The following is a 23411-nucleotide window of genomic DNA, read 5'->3' as shown; positions in this document are numbered from 1 at the left end:
AGATGAAAAATATACTTATTGAAATAGAAAATACTATTCCTCTAATAATTAACCAAGCCAAATTTACTAAAGCATAAACCAGAAATATAAAATCTTACCTTCGCACATTTAAATTATCCAAAAGGCAAATAAACAAAATTAAGTGATAACTATCCAAATTAACATCTCAATAATTTTGAAATTGTGACAAAATAACTCTAATAGCTATTTAAAATTTAAAAAATTTAAATGAAAATTATTATGTCATTATAACTATAACATTTATATTAAAAATATTAAATAAAAAAAAAAACTTCTAATAATGATGATATGCCTCCCTCCTATTGGAACTTGGCATTTTAATGATTTTGAAAATTAATCTTTTTTATCTAATAATGACAATATGCATCCCTCCTATTGGAATTGGGCATTTTAATGATTTTGATAATTAATCTTTTTTATCTAACGGTGTAAATTGAAATATGGCTGCATATTCTCTCGTAGTAGCCACTCCATCAATGAATGAAATTGAAAGTCATAATGTCCTTGCATATCTAAATCAAGGGTTTAAACCCTACTTCAATTAATTTTTTACCAAATGATCGTTAAAAAAATATTGTGCCTCTTATTTATCTCCATGTATATGGGATTAGAAAAAATGATAAGAGAAAATGAAATTAAAAAATTTAGTGCCAAACACCCCTTGAAACTGATGTTTGTTTGCATTCTGAAACATATGAATGTTGAAACTTGGAGGACAATGACATGTTTTAGTGCCACATCTTTCTCACAAATGTTACTAGCTTATGCCACTACGTGATAATATTCTACTTGTGTGCCTTTGTCATAAATGTGGTTGTGTAATGGCCCCCTGTTCATATTCTCTTTGTGTCACATGGTCTATTTCAAGAGATCAGAAGTCGGTTTCAATTTCTCAAGATCAACATGTCATGGAGAGTGTCATCGATACATATGTGCAAGATTCAGCTCACCTTCCCCTCCCCTCAACGCGTCCTGTTAATCAACGCCATTATCGAGGCCTGTATAGATATGAATGATAGTCATAGTTTCTCATCCTAAACCTTAACCCTAAAAATCCCATGCGCTAACCCTAGATCTTGGGTGTGGTGTTAAAGCGTACTCTAAACTTTCACAAAATTGAATACCGTTTTTATGAGCCCTAACCCTAAAACACCCGTGCACAGTTACGCACTACAGGCGACCTAGTTGTAGGTAAAGGATATGTAACTTTTCTTGTTGCATCTTACCCACATTTAGTCATGTTCGATGTATAGCACTAAACACTGGATCCGTGTAGGTGTTCTTTGCCAGATTTTGATGGTGTAGCATAGCGTAGTGGAATCTTGGGTGATCTTTGTGACAAGGGCCCTCAGGCACTTTTGTAATGCATTTACAAGAAATTGATAGAAGAAGACTATGACAGTTGTGATTAGAACAAGGCGTAGATGGAACGACACCATTTGGTCGATTCGGTAGAAAGGGTGATATTGGGATGAATGGAATTTGGGGTTAAGAAAGGTCGAGGAAGGGAGGATGTGATACTCGGATTGCGGTAAGCTATAAAATATTTCAAGGTGATTTGAATTAACAGTAACTCATATTTATTAATGTATTTTATGATGGTTAAAGCATTTTATTCCATCAAGTTATATACAGTTTATTATACCTAATCCCACTCATTGATCAATTTTTTATGATTTAATTCTAGCTTTATTTGATATGTGGTTTTATAGAATCTAGGAGGGTCATCAACAAATCTTCTTTATATGCAAACATTTACAAAGATCAAAGAACTCAAACCCTATATTCCATGTTTTAAGGGGTCGCACTGTAGAATTCATGCCCAATATTCTAGTGGAGGAACCTAAGGCCAAGCATGAGAGATATTACATTCATCTATGAGCAAGAAGAGGTTAAGATAGGCTAAGCATGAGAAATATTACACTCATCTCAGAGCAAGAAGAGGTTAAGATATTCACAAGAATAGCCTCGTTGAAAGGGTAAATACATTGACACAAATCATTTAGTTCAATATCGATGATGTAATATATTGTCCCCACTAACATGCTATGAAATGCAAGGCAGAAGACAGAGAATCACTAAAGACATGAAAATTTTTCACTACTTTATTCCAATTGCAACAGGTATATAACTTATTAGCTTCACTTATTTCAAAATTCAAAATTCATTATTGATTTAAGTTGGTTAGTTCATGCATTAATAGTTTAAAATCATTATTCTTCCAATAAATAATTAATTTCAAGACCATACTATTATCTAATAATCATTGATTGAGTTAGATATTAGTTTGGTATTTAAATTAATTGTTGACTGAATTCGTTCTTTCGTTTGTGGATTTTTTGGTATACGTAAAACTTGTTATTAAGTTAGAGATTTATGTGGCCTGTAAGAGTCATGACATTAGCCTCAAAGCACTCATGTTGCAGTAAATTATCAACTATGTTAGGTAGTTTCAAAAGCAAGTTGATTTAAAAAAAATCTAAAACTAAAATTAGTTTAAACAACTCCATCTTCAAATACTTAATTCATTTCCTTACTTAAAAATAGGAACAATCTTTGCATAAGTGAATCCATGTCCTTTTATCCTTTCAGCTGAGAATTCCTTTACGAGTTTATAATTTACTATGTTAGGTAGTTTCAAAAGCAAGTTGATTTAAAAAAAATCTAAAACTAAAATTAGTTTAAACAACTCCATCTTCAAATACTTAATTCATTTCCTTACTTAAAAATTAGGAACAATCTTTGCATAAGTGAATCCATGTCCTTTTATCCTTTCAGCTGAGAATTCCTTTACGAGTTTATTTCGATTTCACTTGGTTCGATTTCATTTCGTATTTTTATATTTTCCATTTTAAAGTGTCATAATTACAACCACTGAGGGTCTCCTTTTGTTTTCAAAAGTAAATCCTATAAATTAATTGATTTAAGACAACATTAAATTACTATAGTACGACCAGTAATTAATTTAAGACAACATTAAATTACTATAGTACGACCAGTAATTAATTTAATACAACATTAAATTACTATACTACGACCAGTAATGAAAACTTATTAAAATTTATAGTTTGTAATTTGCGTTGTTGCATTTATCGAGCAGCAATATATAAATAACAAATAAAAAGAGTTATATTAAATCTTCAAAAGTTAAATTTTATATTGAATTATTATATTGAGGTTTTCCTAGGAATTTTATAATATTAAGGTTTTTTATTATCGAAGTTGAAATGGTTGAAAAAATAGGAGTATTATTCTCATAAGAAGATCAAATTATATCAAATAATTATTAATGTAATTCATATAAACATATATATATATAATTGTGATATTTTTTAAAATATAATATGTAAACTAAATATTTTAATATTTATTACGATGAATCTCTATTCACATTCACATTCACATTCGTCTGCCATTTGATTTACGTAACTTGCTATTATACAAAATTAACTCGTTTATATTTATGGAAAATCTTTGTAGCCCCCCATGATCTGGCAGCTATATGCCTTTTGTCTATCCACTCTCTAACCGAAATCTGAGGCAAACTCCTGAAACACCAATGGTAGTTACAGCTGCAGTGTTTAATTCCCAATGCAGGTCAAGATGACTAATGTAAAGTCGAATATTTAAAAAAAAATCTGTGTGCATAGTTTGGGTAACACAAGATTCATAGTATCCTGTCCATTCCAGCTTGTTTTCAGGGATATTTTGATGTTGTTTATTAAAATTATTTTAAGTTTTAGAGGTTTTTCCTGGTAATAATTTTTTATTAAATTGGTGTAGGGAAATGACTATTTTTGTCTGCTTTATTTATTGGAAATGTGAATTCAAATTTCATCATTAAAGTATAGTGCATAATAATGATTAAGTTATTTTTTTCCAATATGTTTAAAAAAGTAAAATACAAATAAATTATAAAAGAAATAAATTAACTTTTATTACTTTGTTCGTTGATCTTTATCTTTTATCATAATGGATTATTATTAGCAATTGTCCCAAAAAGTACAAAGAAAGGCCGATAAGATTATTAAATTGGAATTGTTGAATTTTTCTAGAAGAGTTAATTGGTTTGTGGAAAACCTTGTTTTCTTGGACTGAATCATTGTGCAATTACTTTTTTTAGATGTTTTGTTTATATCTATATTACAAGGAACACATTGAATGTCTTATTTCATTTCTGCTATCCTTACTAATATCCTTTTTGTGCTTTCTCTTGATCAATTTGATGAAATATTCCATCATCCTTTGGTCAAAGTCCTCACCTGCATATTAGTGTACATCCCGGTAAGTTTAAAGCTCGAAAGACAACTAAAAAAGTCAATGATAACCACCGTGCACGTATTCAAATTCATAATGTAAAACTGCCAGACAGAGTTCAGATAGATTACCTCCAAGATGGGTATCACCGTTTGTAGCCAAAACCTCAAAAACTCCGTTCTCAATAGTGAGAACGCTCACATCAAATGTGCCACCGCCAAGATCAAAAACAACAATATTTTTCTCTCCACCCTTCTTGTCCAAGCCATAAGCTATTGCTGCAGTTGTGGGTTCGTTGATAATGCGAGCTACATTCAAGCCAGCAATAACACCAGCATCCTTCGTTGCTTGGCGCTGTGCATCAGTAAAATAAGTTGCGCAAGCCCACAAGTTAACAGTGACAATGCAGTCAACAATTGGTTACCCACAACCTCATTAAAAAAAAGTTGAAAAGAAAGCATACCAGGGACAGTCACCACGACATCCTTTATAGTCTTGCCAAGGAATGCTTCTGCAGTCTCCTTCATCTTAGTCAAAATCATAGCACTGATTTCCTCAGGGCTAAATACCTTTGTCTCTCCATCTCGTACCTGAACTTGAATATAAGGTTTCTCTTCTTTGTTCACAATCTTGTATGGTACCAGTTTCATATCCTTCTGAACTTTTTTGTCTTCAAACCTATATAAAACAAATGTTTTCATTTAATTGTGCTCATCAAGTAAAAGTTTTAAATCATTTTCGTGAAGTTTGGATAGGGTAGAAACCAAATCCTGATCTGACCCCAACCAAAATGTTGCTCGACCCCTAACTTAACATGCTAATTTCATGACTGACACCCTTGTGGGTTCAATATCAAGGCAAGAATTAGAGTTTCAATAAATATAATTGTCTGATAAATGGGCAAATCAGAGATGAGAGTACTTAATTTCTCCCAATGAATCTCTTCACATCAAAGATGGTTCGTTCGGCATCAGTGAAAACAAAGAAATTGAATTTAAACCAGAATGAAGGGAAAGAAAATAGGATCTGCGACCCAGCAATTGCAACGAGCTCCTCCCTGAGCCACTTCCGATTCGAAGGTGGCATAAGCAAGCTGGCGTACTGTTGGAGATCCCTGGTATCCTTGTGCATACTCTTGGCAGACTTCTTGCTGGCCAGTGCAAATACAAAAACGTCCATACCATACTCATTCATATAAACCTCAATATTGACGTCATCCTTACAAGGCACTATAGAATTATACATCCTCGAGATCAGAGCAGCACCAACTGGAAGAAGAGTTTGCGCAGTAGTCCATTCGTTCACCTTGGGGCGTATAGAGAGTCGAGGGTATTCTCCATATTAATTATCTCCGCTATTCCACTTCAATAGGAATATTTTTTGAAATCTCTGTTTTAAGCTTAATTGAATGCAGAGAATGAAATGGTCATAACTGGATCTGCGTATTACATACCACGACTTGAATGTCTATAAATGTATTGATCATATTGTAGATTTCCCATCCACCTTAAACCCAAGTTTTATATTAATTCAATCACCCTAATACTAATATATTTGGAAAGACTGAGTATTGAATTATTTTTTTGATTTTCTGAGAGAAGTTTTAATTTGGTATATGATGGTGTTCTCACATGAGGTTGAATTTATTATTGAGTAATATGAATGTTTTTACTTCACAATATATACTTTGGTGGCTCAAGTAGTTGTATTCTTGGCTATTGGATACACTATTGGTGAATTCTTGGTATATCCCATGGCTATTGGATACATTATTGGTGAATTCCCATTAATATTTGTTATATATGCTAATATTACAGTGATAGTGACTACATTTCATCACTACCAAAGAAGATTATTAGAAAGTAAACTCATTTCTCTTCAGCAAAGCAAGCTCCTCCATCCATACCTCAACCCATTCAACCTAAAAAGGGCTCTGGTACTCTGTTAATTCAACTACCTAAATTCGTATTTCAACAATTTTTTCTTTGGTCAACACACCTGGTTCCATTAATCATATAAATTATTAAGTCGGTTGTTTCTTCTAAGCCAACACTCCATTGCCTCATAGAAATATATCAAGGACACTGGTCTTTATTTCTCAAAACGCTGTTCTGCTGATGCCAAATGATGCCAAATCCCACATATACCAGACAAGTGTTGAGTAATTTCGTGTGCATTTAATGATAGAACTCATGAATCTTATTTCTGATATACATTGTTCGAGGCTCCAAGTTGTGATTGTTAAATTGCTAATTTAGTTTGCTTATAGATTGTTTGGAGAAATGCCAATATGAATTGGCTTATATAAACATCATTCACTGTTATTCGTTGCATTATGATCACAGACCTATTTCTACTTACCAAAGAGTATGTTTAATGGCCTTAAGTCATAATATATCATTATAGGGTATTTATTCAAGGTCCTTGGCGCCAAATCCCGATATTAAGGTTCAATTCTAGGCTACATACAAAGAAGAAGTGGGTAGCTTATAAATTTTCAAATGGCTCAAGAACTGAATGCTAGGGAATTTTGTTTATTATCTTACTAGCAAAAAAATTGCTATTTGTTGTGCATAGATCCTGAAATAATTGCCTCAGATGTATTAACGATCATGAAAATTGACATCCTGTATGCTAGGGAAATTTGTTTTTTATCTTACTAGTAAACAATTTTTTATTTGTCGTACATAGATCCTGAAATAATTGGCTCAAATGTATTAACAAACATTAAAAAAAGGGAAATTTAATTTTGAAACCCTAAAAGCATTCACTCTCATTAAAAAACCTTTTGTACAAGCACAAAGGGCCACCGTTAACCTAAAGGAATAGCCCAATCTAATTAATCAAAACAATGGAAAAGATAGGATTGATTTTGAAACCTCAAACGCCATCAAAATTTCACTCAATGAAAATCTTTGTACAAGCACAGTGGGCCACCATCCTTTCCCTCCCAAGATGGGGAGGCTAATTAATCAAATTTAAAAAATCTGCATCCAATTTAAATATATGGTTTCCCTCCATGTTGCCCAAACCAGACATAACAGAGGCCTTTTGGTATTCCCCAACTCTTTTTTCAAAGAAATTTGTTTTCCCTCTGCACATTCATTGAAAAGAAACCCAATTAAAATTACAAATTTCTAAGTAAATACAAACACATAGGAAATGTAATCAACAATAAAAACCAAATACTTACTGAAGAGAGATCAGCTCCATCCAGTCAAATGGATTCTGTGCATTATACACTTTGCTATACCCCAATGCAACCTGAATTGCCAACAGAGAGATTGCCCAATTAAATTGGTAAAACATTACATCATGTGCATGTACGATACAAAGCCCTACTTATTCCTGACAATAACAAATGCATACCAGAAGCCTGTGAGCAACAAAGTCAATGCACTGACTCATGAGTATAACATTCATCCCAACAAGATCACATGGGAGAGCATCACAAACAAACTCCCGTTCAATCTCAACAACATCATAAACCATCTCTTTAACTCTCTTTTCACCAAGAGAGGACGCTCTCACCAGCGCAGAAATGAGAAAACGCAGTCCGCTTTGCGGCTTTGAGAAGCTGTACTCTATAAGGCACGTAATCCATCAGAGGCGATTTCAGCGCTTTCATGCCCAGATCCGCGACAGGCTCGCAGGAAGCAAGAAGGAGATTGAAAAGCGAAGTCATAAGCTTCCTCGTCTTTAAGCCCAAGAACAATCCCTATCTTCGAAGTCGTGAACGGCAGCAGGAGCGTTAATGGCTCCATTGACGAAATCTGCACGAATTTGAGGAGCCATGGCTGCAGCCACCGAAGAATATTGTAGGGTTTTCGAAGAGGAATTCACGTTACAGTAACTGGTGTAACGGAATTCATGAGACCTCGCTGAGGACCAAACTCTGCAGGTTCTTCGGCTCACGGATGGAAGCACCCTGGATGCCATAAAACTCCTTCAAATCTTGAATTCCAGATCAAGATTGCATAATAAATACCTTGAAGGGCCGAACTGATTGAAGCATAGGCAAAGCAATTGCTTTATTGGTTGCTCATCTGGGACAAGAAATTCTCTGCCCAGGCGCAGTTCTAGCCACCTATTTTCCTCTTTTTCAGCTATGTGATGAATGAAACACATGGCAATTGCATTGAAGAGGCAGAGGGAGGAAAGCTTTATAATAGAAACAACAAGGCTGATGCATACTCTGGTGCATGGCGTTCAGAAAATCTTGCGTTTTGCCAAAACGAGCACTCTGGCTTTCTTGACTTTCCGTGCTTTTTTGATTTTCAGTTGTTTCCTTTTCTGGTTCAGATCCACGGTTGAAAGTGTCTCATCTGATCAAACGGCTCAGAGTAAAAATGTTGACGAAAAGTTAATGTATAGGAAAGGCCTATCGGCCTAAATATCATCAACATCATCTAATTATATTAATTAATTATATTTGTGAGTGTGACTATAATGTTATGTTTATTTTTTAAATTATAATAAATTATTATCTAATTAAATTAATTAATTATACATTAAAAATTGTTTTAGGGAGAGTTTAATTATTCGTTGAAGTAATATGAAAATTGCGAGATCTGAGATCTTTTATGAAAACCTTAAAACATTTAATTTAATTTAAAGTATCCTTTAAAATTTAGTGTTTTGTTATTAGTTTTATGTTTTGAGGTTTTCATAGTAAAATTAAGATAATAATCTTCATACTGTCTAGAAAAATAATATTATTAATTTTATTAATCATTGTTATTTTTTAAAATTACTAAAAAATTATTAGCATTTAATATTATTAACATAATAAAATTAAAATTATTATTAATATTTAAAATACAATAATAATATGAATATGATTTAATCAATATTATTAAACACATTAACTTGTCAATATAAGTGGAATTAACATTAGTTTTGATAAATAATATTAATAATATTTAGTATGAAATAATTATTAATAAAAGTTTAGATCTAAAAACTATGTACTAATAATGATATTATTAGTAGTAATTGTATTGTCAAAGTAGGATCAACCAAGGTTTAAATGGTCAAACATGGTCACCAATCTCTCTACGGTTTAACATTGTCAAACATTGTAAAATTGAACAAACATATTCTATCATAGAAAAATATGATCAACATGTTGAAATATATCAAACCGTGGCCAATTTCTAAAATGATTCGCATTTTATGTTATTAACCTAATACCATTAATATTATTAATAACATTTAAATTATAATATAGATATCAATAATATTTAATTAACAATATCAATATTATTAAACACATTAACATGGTTGATCTAAGTAGATTTAATATTAATATTAATAATAATAATATTATTATTATTATTATTATTATTATTATTGATAAATTGATTAATAAAAAATTAAATATAAAAATTATATATTAATAATTATATTATTAATATTAATTATGATATTTAAAAAATTATTAATGATATTAACATTAACATTTTTAATATCATTATTACTTATTGTCGTCCATGCTCAGTGACGTACAAGCTTTGTTAGCTATAGTCAACCATGGTTAACCTTGGTCAACCATGTTCATCCCTTTCAACGTAGGAAACTTACTGCTTTGCCCATCCCTAATGGTCAAACATGGTAAACCAAATTCTGTATAGTTGAACGTGGTCAACCATTGTAAAAATTGGAAACCATATTCTATCATAAAATGTTATGGTTGACCATGCCCAAATATATCAAACCACGTCCAATCATGTTTAACCATGGAAAACCTTGGTCAACCATGGTCATTCATAGTCATCTTTGGTCAACCATAGTCACATCCATGATCATGATCATGTGGTCATCTTTGGTCGACCATAGTCATAACCATGGTCATCCTTGTCAACCAAAGCAAACCTAGAACATTCCAAGCTCTACCTTGGTTGGATATGGTCAACCATGGTTGGATATGGTCAATCATGGTCAAGTATGGTTAATCAATGTCCAACATGATCAACCATGTTCAACCATGATCAACCATGGTTAACCATGGGACAAGCAACATCAGAGTATGACAAGCAAGGTTGTCATGTGACAAGCATTAAGAAACATGATAATCATTGTCACAATGATACATTATATAATAATAATAAATGACTTGGGTTTATTTAACTAATGGTTCATATTCCTAGGGTTTAATATTATTCAACAATGGTCAACCATAATCAACCATGGTCAACCATCATACAATGTCGCATTGTGAAAAGGATTGTCTCAATATGAAAATCAACTAAGCTTAACCATGTTTCCTTTAGTCTTTTTAATATTTATGTTAAGGTTTTTATACATTGGGTTTATAATATTAGTCCCTTGGGTTTAATATTATTCCCCTGGGTTCATAATCCCATGGGGTTTTTGTATTAATCCTTTGGGTTTATAATATCAATCCCTTGGGCTTATTATTCCCTTAGGTTTATAATATCAATCATGGTCAACCATTTTCAACCATGGTCAATCATGGGGATTTGGTAGAATATATTAGGGTTTATTTTTCCCTTGGGTTTATAATATCAATCCCTTCGGATTATTATTATCTTGGGTTTATAATATCAATCATGGTCAACAATAACTGACCATGGTGGGATGTCGCATTATGAAAAACATTGTCTCCATATAGAAATCATGGACAAGCATTGTCAACCATGGTCAATCTTGGGTTTTTAGTATTAATCTCAATGGTTTGTTATTCCTTTGTGTCAACCATAGTGAATCATAGTCAACCATGGTCAACCATGCTCAAATGTTGCTTTCTGACAAAGATTGTCTCAATATGAAAATCAACCATGGACAACCATGATCAACCATGGTCCAACGTCACATTGTGATAAAGAATTAATTATTATTATTAATTATTATCATTATTATTTATTATTATTTAAATATGAATTAATTATTATTATTTTTATTTAGTTGATTAATATTCATATTATTATTATTAATATTTAATAATATTTAATTTAAAGAAACCATGGTCAACCATGGTCCAACATGGAATTGTGATAAGGATTGTCTCAATATGAAAATCAATGATGGTCAATAATGTTTATTTTAGTATTTATAATATTTATCTTAGGGTTAATATATGTTGGGTTTATCATATTAGTCCCTTGGGTTGAATATTATTCTCTTGGGTTCATAATCCCTTGGGGTTTTAGTATTAATCTCTTGGATTTATTATTCCTTTGGGTTTATAATATCAATCTCTTGGGTTTATTATTCCCTTAGGTTTATAATATCAATCATGGTCAACCATTGTCAATCATAGCCAACCATTGTCAACCATGGTTGACTGTCGCATTGTAACAAGGATTTCCTCACCATGAAAATAAACCATTCTTATTTAGTGTTTATAATATTTATATTAGGGTTTACCAGTGTTGGGTTAATAATATTAGTCCCTTGGGTTTAATATTATTCCATTGGGTTCATAATCCCTCAGGGTTTTAATAGTAATCCCTTTGGTTTATGTTTCCCTTGGGTTCATAATATCAATTCCTTAGGTTTATTATTAACATGGGTTTATAATATCAATATGTTAGGATATTCCGACACATAGGATATAGTTAAGTTCAACTTGGTCTAGTGTAGAGTTAGGTATAGAGTTAGGTAAAGTGTGTTTCTTTACCGTTGTACATTTTGTAACTTACAATCCGACGGTCACGATATGTAGTGATCCGACGGTTCATTCTCTCCTCGGTATTACCGACACTTGATCCGTGGCTTGACACCCGATTGGTCCATGAGTTCTATTTAAAGCGCATGGAGGTTCATTGTTCGGGCAATCCGTGCATGAGAGAAGCTTATGTAAATTTTCATTCTTTGATTAATAAATTGCCTGTAGTACCCACGTTGGGACAGGCCGTGGACTGTTTCCCTCTTTGAGGGTTTTAACCACGTCAAAAATACTGGTGTATTGATCTGTGATCTGGTTGTGAGCGGTGTCCTTTTGGTATTCTTTCTGAGGAACTTACCCTGTAAATTCCTACATGGTATCAGAGCTATTTGAGGGCCGCGTCCATTGGTGATCCAAATCTGAAGCCGGTAGAACTGCATGCGGTTGTCGTTTCCTAGATCTGCTGTTTCTGACTGCTTTCGGGCCGAGAGGACTGCTCTGTTGCGTTCGGAGCATCAGTTCCAGTGAGGAACCCCTTTCGTTTCACGCGAAAAGGTTTTCGGTAGCCCTAGCTGCGTCATTTTTCAGATCGGGAGGTATACAGTGTTTTTGCAGTTTACTGTTATTTTCTCTCTGCTTATTTCGGTTTCGGTTTATTTAGCCTTTTTTTTAACCAGATCTATACCTTTCATTTTGCGTATGCTCTTTGCCCTGCGACTCTGTGCGATCTGGGCAAATCAGAAACAGAAAGGAAGGATTCTTCTCATGCGTATGCTCTTTTCCCTACACCTTAGTGTGATCTCGGAAAATCAGAAACATTGAGAAAAATATTTAGTTTTTCGGCTAAAGCTACCTTTGAGATTTTTTTTTAAATTTCTAGTTTTTTGGCTAAAGCTAACTTCGAGCCGCAAGGTTCGTTTTTCTTTGCATATTCGTGTTGGGTTTTGTGTTTTGTGTTTTGTAGGGAAAAAGAGCTTTCTCAAGGCAAGCACGCAAACCAAGGCCCCCCCCCCCCTCTCTCTCTCTCTCTCTCTCTCAAATTTTTTGTATAGATCAATTGGTTCAAAGCTATTTTAAGAGAGTAGAGGTCTTGGGTTCAAGTCTCCATTTTGTGGGGGCAGATTTTTTCATTCCCACACATTCGCGCACTTTGCCGGCAACGTCAACAATTTTTTTCAAAAAGCCATAACTTCTTCATCCGGAAGCCTTTTTCAGAGCCGTTTTTTTTAAAACCGCCTATTTTTTCGAGATCTATCCATTGGAACACTTACTTTCAGCATCTTCAGCTTCAGTTTTTAAAAAAAATGGAAAGTCCATGCCAAGTAATTCTTGACAGCACTAACTACTTCCAATGGGTAGCCTACATGGAAGATTTACTTAGAAGTAAAGGTCTCTTCAGAATAGCCACAGACTAAGAGAAGAAACTAAAAGATGAAGACAAGGTTGCAAAATGGGAAAATAGACAAGATCAAGCACGTGGTTTGATAGGGATGTCTATTTCTCCTGATCTTAGATTCCACATTGCAGAACTTGAGACTCCTCACGAAGCATTAGAAAAACTCGCTAATTTTTTTGGGATTAAAAATGAAATTAGAGCCCATCAACTTGAAAATGAGTTGCTTACTTTGGATCCTAATAATTTTTCTTGCATTGAAGATTTCTTGTCCAAATTCAAGACCCTTAGATATCTCTTGGAAGGTGTTAAAGTTAAGAAAGAAGATGGTAACCTTATTTATTCCATCCTTACTAAGTTGGGACCAGCCTACTCTGTATTTGTTTCCACTTTCCATTCTACAAGGGAAGCTTTCATTTGTCAAGGAAAAGACTACAAGGCCCCTTCCTTTGACTCCTTTTGTGATTCCTTAATAAGAGAACAAGAAAAAATCTTACACCTTGGTCTTCTTAATCTTGGAAACTCTTCCAAAAAAGCGTTAGTCGCCCAGCAACAACCAAATTCAAAGAATCCTAAGAAGTCATATCCTCAAAAGAATGGTCCTAAACCAACTCAGCCTCAAAATGAAAGATCATTTTAGCAAAATGATAAGACCAATAAAAACAAATGGAAGAAGACTGCTAGACATTGTAACTTTTGTAATCGAGATGGCCACTTAGAATCTAAATGCTTTAAGAAGATGGAAGCCTTGGAAGCCGCAATGAAGAAACATAACATCCATGTGGAGCCTACTTCAACTTCAACTTCCGGAATGGCACTTTCTGCATGTCATTGTCAATCATCTCAGTCTGGTTATGCATTAAATGTATCTTCTTCTTCTTCTCATTCTCATGAGTGGCTCATTGATTCTGGAGCCTCTTATCACATGGCCAAAAACCAAGCCATGTTTTCTTCTTTAAATGATTGTAACACCAAAAATATATATGTTGGTGATGATAGATCTCTTAATGTTGTAGGGGCTGGAACTGTTCATCTAGACAATGGTCAGTTTAATGATGTATTATGTGTTCCAACCTTATCCTGCAACCTTCTATCTGTCTATCAGATAACTCATTCAGGTGAAGGTAAAATTGTTGAATTTTCACCTCATGATGTTGTAATCAAGGATCTAAAAGATCCTAAACAGATTCTAGCTACTGGTCTTGCTAATGATTCCACAAGGTTGTATAAGTTTCACAATTTTGGGTCATCAAATCTTCCCTCATTATTTGTTGCTCATAATGATGAAGTGAGCAAACTTTGGCATGAGCGATTTGGTCACTTAAACTATCGCTCCCTTCAGCATCTATGTAAAGAAAATATGGTGACAGGTCTTCCTATAGTATCTTGCAGAGATGGTGTTTGTTCTGGATGTGTACTCGGAAAACATCATCCGGACAGTTTTGACAAACGTGCCTCTTGGCACGCCTCAGCCCCCTTACAGCTTGTGCACAGTGATTTATGTGGTCCTCTTCCTGTTGCTTCATTCTCTGGCTGCAAGTACTTCTTAACTTTCATTGATGATTTCTCCAGACGCACTTGGGTATACTTCTTAAAACTAAAGAGCGAAGTATTTAACACATTTTTGGCCTTCAAAGCCTTTGTTGAAAAACAATCTGGACATCAAATTCTTAAGCTAAGAACTGATAATGGTGGAGAATATGTTAAAAACACAATCATCAACTTTTGCACCGAAAATGTAATTCAAATGCAACATACTGTTCCATACACTCCACAACAAAATGGTGTAGCTGAAAGGAAAAATTGCACCTTAAAGGAAATGGCTAATTGTATGCTGCAATCTAAAGGACTCAGTCTTAGTTTTTGGGCCGAAGCAATTAATTGTGCAAATTATATAATCAATCGCACTCCTACTAAGGTTCTAGAGAATATCACTCCAGAAGAAGCTTGGAGTTCCATTAAACCAGATGTAAGTCACTTTCGTGTGTTTGGAAGTGAAGCATGGGCCCATATTCTAGATGAAAAGCATAAAGCTTTAGAACCTAAGAGTGAGAAATGTACTTTTGTTGGATATTCTGAAGATGTAAAAGGTTATAGACTTATTCCATTTAAGTCCAAAATGTTATCATTAGAAGAGATGTAAAATTTGATGAAAATAAATCGGCCTGCGAGCCTAGTCCGGCGGATGTGCCACCTCTTCCTATCTTTTCTACTTTTGAAAACATTTCTTCTTTAGATGATGAAAGCGAGGATGATAATCCTCCCCCACCTTCTCAGGATCCTCAACTTCCAAGATGGGTCCGTGCTACTCAGGATGCAGCAGGTGATCTTGCCGGTGATCCTACAGATCAGCGACGTACACGTTCTCAGTTTGAAAGAGCCTCTTCTTTACTGGCTCAAGCTCCAGTAAATCATGATCCTGACACTTTTGCAGAAGCTTCAGGCCATCCACATTGGAAAGCATCTATGAATGAAGAATATCATTCATTGATGACAAATGATACATGGGATCTTGTTCCTTTACCAAGGGGACGCAAACTTGTTAGATGTAAATGGGTTTAGAGAACCAAGTATGGACCAGATGGGAAAGTTGATAAACATAAAGCTCGTCTCGTTGCTAAGGGATTTTCACAGGTTGAAGGCATTGACTACACTGAAACCTTCTCCCCTGTTGCCAAAATGAACTCTATCCGCCTTGTTCTTTCCCTTGCTGCCTCTTTAAAATGGGAAGTCCATCAGATGGATGTTAAATCTGCATTCTTGCATGGGGACTTGCAGGAAGAAATCTATATGGAACAACCCATTGGCTTCATACAAACAGACTCTAGCCTTGTTTGTCGACTTAAGAAATCCCTTTATGGCCTCAAGCAAGCTCCTCGGGCTTGGTATGCCAAAATGGATAGCTTTCTTTTAGAATCTGGCTTTTCTAGGTGTCATTCTCACAATACTATCTACACCAAGAAAGTGGGCAACTCTCTTATCATCCTTGTTCTTTATGTTGATGATCTTATTCTTACTGGTAGTGATCCTAACCTTATAAACCATGTGAAGTCCAGCCTTAAAAATAAATTTGAAATGACTGACTTAGGACACTTACACTATTTTCTCGGTCTTCAAGTCTTGCAATCCAAGGAGGGTATTTTCCTTTCCCAGTCCAAGTATGCTTGTGATATTCTTCGTCATTTTCATATGGAAGACTGTAAGCCAGCCCCTTCTCCCTTTCAGTCTGGAGTCAAACTTTCAGTCTCTTGTACTTCTCCTGAAGTTGATGCTACCTTATACCGTCAACTTGTAGGAAAACTCTTGTATTTAACCCATACTCGTCCTGATCTTTCCTTTGATGTTGGCCTTGTTGCTCGTTTTATGCAAAACCCCCTGTGAAAGTCATTGGAAAGTAGCTAAAAGAATACTTCGTTATGTTCGAGGTACAATACAATTTGGGATTCATTACAGTGCCAAAGCAGCTCCTCTGTTAGTTGGTTTCACTCATTCTGATTGGGCTGGTGACCCTGATGATCGAAAGTCTACTGCCGGTTATGTCTTCACTCTTGGTTCAGGACCTATTACATGGGCTTGTAAGAAACAGGCTGCCATTTCTCTTTCGTCAGCAGAAGCAAAGTATCGTGGTGTCGTGGAAGCTAGTAAGGAAGCCTTGTGGCTTCGTCAGATCCTATCAGAGTTTGGCTTTGAGCAGCAGCATCCAACCACACTTTGTTGTGATAATCAAAGTGCCATTCAGCTATGCAAAGATCCAGTCCAGCATCAGCGCAACAAACACATTGAACTACACATGCACTTCATCAGAAAGCTCATTCATGACCATGTTCTTGAAGTGCAATATTGTCCAACAGATGATCAGGTTGCAGACATCTTCACAAAGGCTCTCACAGAGGCGAAGTTCACTAAAATTCGATATATGCTTGGAGTTCAGGAAGTTGTCACTAAGGGGGGATAGGCTCTAGTGCCTCCTTCCTTCTCCTATTGTGTCATATTTCTAAATCCTTCAATCCTATCCCAAGTTGTTCTTAAGGGGGGATGTTAGGATATTCCGACACATAGGATATAGTTAAGTTCAACTTGGTCTAGTGTAGAGTTAGGTAAAGTGTGTTTCTTTACCATTGTACATTTTGTAACTTACAATCCGACGGTCACGATATGTAGTGATCCAACGGTTCATTCTCTCCTCAGTATTACCGACACTTGATCCGTGGCTTGACACCCGATTGGTCCATGAGTTCAATTTAAAGCGCATGGAGGGTCATTGTTCGGGTAATCCGTGCATGAGAGAAGCTTATGTAAATTTTCATTCTTTGATTAATAAATTGCCTGTAGTACCCACGTTGGGACAGGCTGTGGACTGTTTCCCTCTTTGAGGGTTTTAACCACGTCAAAAATACTGGTGTATTGATCTGTGATGTGGTTTTGAGTGGTGTCCTTTTGGTATTCTTTCTGAGGAACTTACCCTGTAAATTCCTACACAATAATGGTAAACCATGGTCAACCATAATCAACCATGGTCAACTATTGCCAATCATGGTCTGATCTCGCATTATGAAAAAATTTGTTTTCATATAAAAATCATTAACAATCATGGACAATCATGGTCAACCATGGTCAGCCATGGTTTATGATGGTCAACCATGTTTTATAGAAAAACATCGTCAACAATTGCAAATCATGGTCAAACATGCTTGAATGTCATGTTGTGACAAAAGTTGTCTCGATATGAAAATCAACCATGATCACCCATGGTTCAACGTCACATTCTGACAAAAAATGTCTAGATATGAAAATTAACCATGTTCAACCATGGTCCAACATGGTCAATAATTATTTAATAATATTTAATTAAAATTAACAATGATCGACCATAAGAAACCATGGTCAACTATGGTCAATAACGATGTCATCTTGCATTACAACAAAAATTGTCTCCACTTAGGGTTTATATACCTTGTGTTTATAATATTAGTCCCATGGGTTTAATATTATTCCCTGAGTTTCATAATCCTTTTGGCTTTTAGTATTAATCGCTTCGGTTTATTGTGCTCAAATGTCGGTTCATGACAAATATTATCTCAATATGAAAATCAACCATGGCTAACCAGGATCAACCATGGTCCAATGTGACATTGTGGGAAATAATTAATTATTATTATTAATTATTATCATTAATAATTATTATTATTTACAGATGAATTATTTTTTACTATTTTTATTTAATTAATTAATATTCATATTACTATTACTATTTAATAATATTTAATTTAAAGCAACCATGGTCAACAGTGGTCAATAATGGTCTGATCTCACATTATGACAAAAATTGTCTCCACTTAGGGTTTATATACCTTGGGTTTATAATATTAGTTCCTTGGGTTTAATATTATTCCCTTAGGTTCATAATCCCTTCGGTTTCTAGCATTAATCCATTGGGTGTATTGTTCATTTGGGTTTATAATATCAATCGCTTGAGTTTATTATGCTCCAGTTAACCATGATTTATTATAATGTCAACCATGGACAACCATGGTCGAACATGGAATTGTGATAAGGATTGTCTCAATATGACAATCAATGATGGTCAATCATGTCTATTTTAGTGTTTATAATATTTATCATAGCGTTTATATATGTTGGTTTTATAATATTAGTCCCTTGGATTGAATATTATTCCCTTGGCTTCATAATCCCTTAGGGTTTTAGTATTAATCCCTTGGGTTTATTATTCCTTTGGGTTTATAATATCAGTCCCTTGGGTTTACTATTCTCTTAGGTTTATAATATCAGTCATGGTCAACCATTGTCAATGATATCGAACCATGGTCAACCATGATTGAACGTCGCATTATGACAAGGATTGTCTCACCATGAAAATAAGTCATGTTTATTTTAGTGTTTATAATATTTGTTCATTGGGTTTAATATAATTCCCTTCAATTCATAATCCGTTGGGGTTTTAGTATTAATCCTGTTGGGTTATGCTTCACTTGGGGTTCATAATATCAATCCCTTGGGTTTATTATTAACTTGGGTTTATAATATCAATCATGCTTAACCATGCATCTCACATTATGTCAAAATTTTCTCCACTTAGGGTTTATATACCTTAGGTTTATAATATTAGTCCCTTGGGTTTAATATTATTCCCTCAGGTGCATAATCCCTTGGGTTTTAGTATCAATCGCTTCGGTTTATTATGATCAAATGTTGCTTTGTGACAAAGATTGTCTCAATATGAAAATCAACCATGGCCAACCACAATCAACCATGGTCCAACGTCACATTGTGAGAAAGAATAAATTAATAATAATAATAATAATGATAATGATAATGATAATGATAATGATAATGATAATGATAATGATAATGATAATGATAATGATTATGATTATGATTATGATTATGATTATGATTATTATTATTATTATTATTATTATTATTATTATTATTATTTAATAATATTTAATTTAAAGCATACATGGTCAACCATAAGCAACCACAGTCAATTGTGGTCAATAATGGTCCGGTCTTGCATCATGACAAAAATTGTCTCCACTTACGGTTTATATACATTGGGCTTATAATATTAGTCCCTTGTGTTTAATATTATTCCCTGAGATTCATAATCCCTTGGTTTTTAGTATTAATCCCTTGGGTTTATTGTTCCTTTGGGTTTATAATATCAATCACTTGGGTTTATTATTCCCTGATTAACCATGGTTTATTATGATGTCAACCATGGTCAACAATGATCCAACATGGAATTGTGATAATGATTGTCTCAATATGGCAACCAATGATGGTCAATCATGTTTATTTTAGTGTTTACAATATTTATCTTAGGGTTTACATGTGATAGGTTTCTAATATTAGTCCCTTGGGTTGAATATTATTCCCTTCAGTTCATAATCCCTTGGGGTTTTAGCATTAATCCCTTGGGTTTATTATTCCTTTGGGTATATAATAGCAATCCCTTGGGTTTATTATTCCCTTTGGTTTATAATATAGATCATGGTCAACCATTATCAATCATAGCCAACCATGTTTAAATGTTGCATTGTGACAAGGATTGTATCACCATGAAAATAAACCATGTTTATTTTAGTGCTTATAATATTTATATTAGGGTTTACGAATGTTGGGTTTATAATATTTATCCCTTGGGTTTAATATTATTCCCTTCGGTTCATAATCCCTTGGGGTTTCAGTATTAATCCCATTGGGTTATGTTTCCCTTCAGTTAATAATATAAATCCGTTGGGTTTATTATTAACTTGGGTTTATAATATCAATCATGGTTAACCATGCATCTCAGATTATGAAAAAAATTGTGTCCACTTAGGGTTTATATACCTTGGGTTTATACTATTAGTCCCTTGGGTTTAATATTATTCCCCTAGGTTCATAATCCCTTCGGTTTATTGTGCTCAAATGTCACTTTGTGACAGAGATTGTCTCAATATGAAAATCAACTATGGCCAACGATAATCAACCATGGTCCAACGTCACATTGTGAGAAAGAATTAATTATTTTTATTTTTATTTAATTAATTAATATTCATATTACTATTACTATTTAATAATATTTAATTTAAAGAAACCATGGCCAATAGTGATCAATAATGGTCTGATCTCACATTATGACAAAATTTGTCTCCACTTAGGGTTTATATACCTTGGGTTTATAATTTTAGTCCCTTGGGTTTAATATTATTCCCTTAGGTTCATAATCCCTTGGGTTTTTATTATTAATCCCTTGCATTTATTGTTCCTTTGGGTTTATAATAGAAATCGCTTGGGTTTATTATTCCCCAGCCAACCATGGTTTATTTTGATGTCAACTATGGTCCAACGTGGAATTGTGATAAGGATTGTCTCAATATGACAATCAATGATGGTCAATCATGTTTATTTTAGTGTTTATAATATTTATCCTAGGGTTTATATATGATGGGTTTATAATATTAGTCACTTGGGTTGAATATTATTCCCTTGCATTCATAATCCCTTCGTGTTTTAGAATTAATCCCGTGTGTTTATTATTCCTTTCGGTTTATAATACCAATCCTTTGGGTTTATTATTCCCTTAGGTTTATAATATAAATAATGGTGAACCATTGGCAATCATAGCCAACCATGGTAACCCATGGTTGAATGCTGCAATGTAATAAAGATTCTCATCATGAAAATAAACCATGTTTATTTTAGTGCTTATAATATTTATATTAGGGTTTATGAATGTTGGGTTTATAATATTTGTCCCTTGGGTTTAATATTATTCCCATGGGTTCATAATCCCTTGGGGTTTTAGTATTAATCTCTTTGGTTTATGTTTTCCTTGGGTTCATAATATCAATCCCTTTGGTTTATTATTAACTTGGGTTTGTAATATCATTCATGGTCAACCAGTTCAACCATAATCAACCATGGTCAACTATAGTCAATCATGGTCCTATCTCCCATTACGCCAAAATTTGTCTGCATGGTTAGCCATGGTTGATGATGGTCAACCATGTTTTATAGAAATAAACATGGTCAACCATTGTCAATGGTGGTTAAACATGCTTGAACATCATGTTGTGATAAAAATTGTCTCTATATGAAAATCAACCATGATCACCTGTGGCTCAACGTCACATTATGATAAAAAATGTCTCAATATGAAAATTAACCATGTTAATCCATGGTCCAACATGGTCAGTAATTATTTAATAATATTTAATTAGAAGCAACCATGGTGAACCATAAGAAACCATGGTCAATTGTGGTCAATAATGGTGTGATCTCGCATTATGACAAAAATTGTCTCCACTTAGGGTTTATATATCTTTGGTTTATAATATTAGTCTCTTGGGTTAAATATTATTCCCTTAGGTTCATAATCCCTTTAGTTTTTAGCATTAATCCCTTCAGTTTATTGTTCCTTTGGGTTTATAATATCAATCGATTGGGTTTATTATTCCTTGGTCAACCAAGATTTATTATGATGTCAACTATGGTCAACCATGGTTTATTATGATGTCAACCATGGTCCAACATGGAATTCTGACAAGGATTGTCTCTATATGACAATCAATGATGGTCAATTATGTTTATTTTAGTGTTTATAATATTTATCTTATGGTTTATATATGTTGGGTTTATAATATTATTCCATTGGGTTGAATATTATTCCATTGGGTTTATTATTCCTTTGAGTTTATAATATCAATCCCTTCAGTTTATTCTTCCCTTAGGATTATAATATCAGTCATGGTCAACCATGGTTGAATGTCACATTGTGACAAGGATTGTCTCACCATGAAAATAAACCATATTTATCTTAGTGTTTATAATATTTATATTAGGGTTTACAAGTGTTGGGTTTATAATATTAGTCCCTTGGGTTAAATATAATTCCCTTCGGTTCATAATCGCTTGGGGTTTTAGTATTAATCCCTTGGGTTTAGGTTTCCCTTGGGTTCATAATATCAATCCGTAGGGTTTATAATATCAATCACGGTCAATTGTGGTCAACCATAACCAACCATGGTCAACTATAGTCAATCATGGTCCAATATTGCATTATGACAAAATTTGTCTCCATATAAAAATCATTGACAATCATGATCAACGATGGTTAGCCATGGTTCACGATGGTCAACCATGTTTTATAGAAACATACATGGTCAATGATTGTTAATCGTGGTCAAACATGCTCGAACGTCACGTTGTGACAAGAATTGTCTCGATATGCAAATCAACCATGATCAACCATGGTCCACCATCGCATTGTGACAAAAATTGCCTCGATATGAAAATTAACCATGGTCCAACATGGCATTGTGATAAGTATTGTCTCAATATGAAAATCAACCATGGTCAGTCATGTTCACTTTAGTGTTTATAAAATTTATCTAAGGCTTTATATACGTTGGGGTTATAATATAGTCCCTTGAGTTTAATCTTATTCCCCTGGGTTCATAATACCTTTGGGTTTTAGTATTAATCCCTTAGGTTTATAATATCAATCCATTAGGTTTATAATATCAATCCATTGGATCTATAATATTAATCCTGGTAAACCATGGTCAATCATAGCCAACCATGTTCAACCATGGTCAAACC

This window comes from Pinus tabuliformis, chromosome 6 (assembly GCF_031772625.1).
Source record: "Pinus tabuliformis cultivar Carrire ecotype Pingquan chromosome 6, CPIR1, whole genome shotgun sequence".
In the NCBI taxonomy this organism is placed as follows: domain Eukaryota; kingdom Viridiplantae; phylum Streptophyta; class Pinopsida; order Pinales; family Pinaceae; genus Pinus; species Pinus tabuliformis.
Note: the sequence above shows the minus strand (reverse complement) of the source record.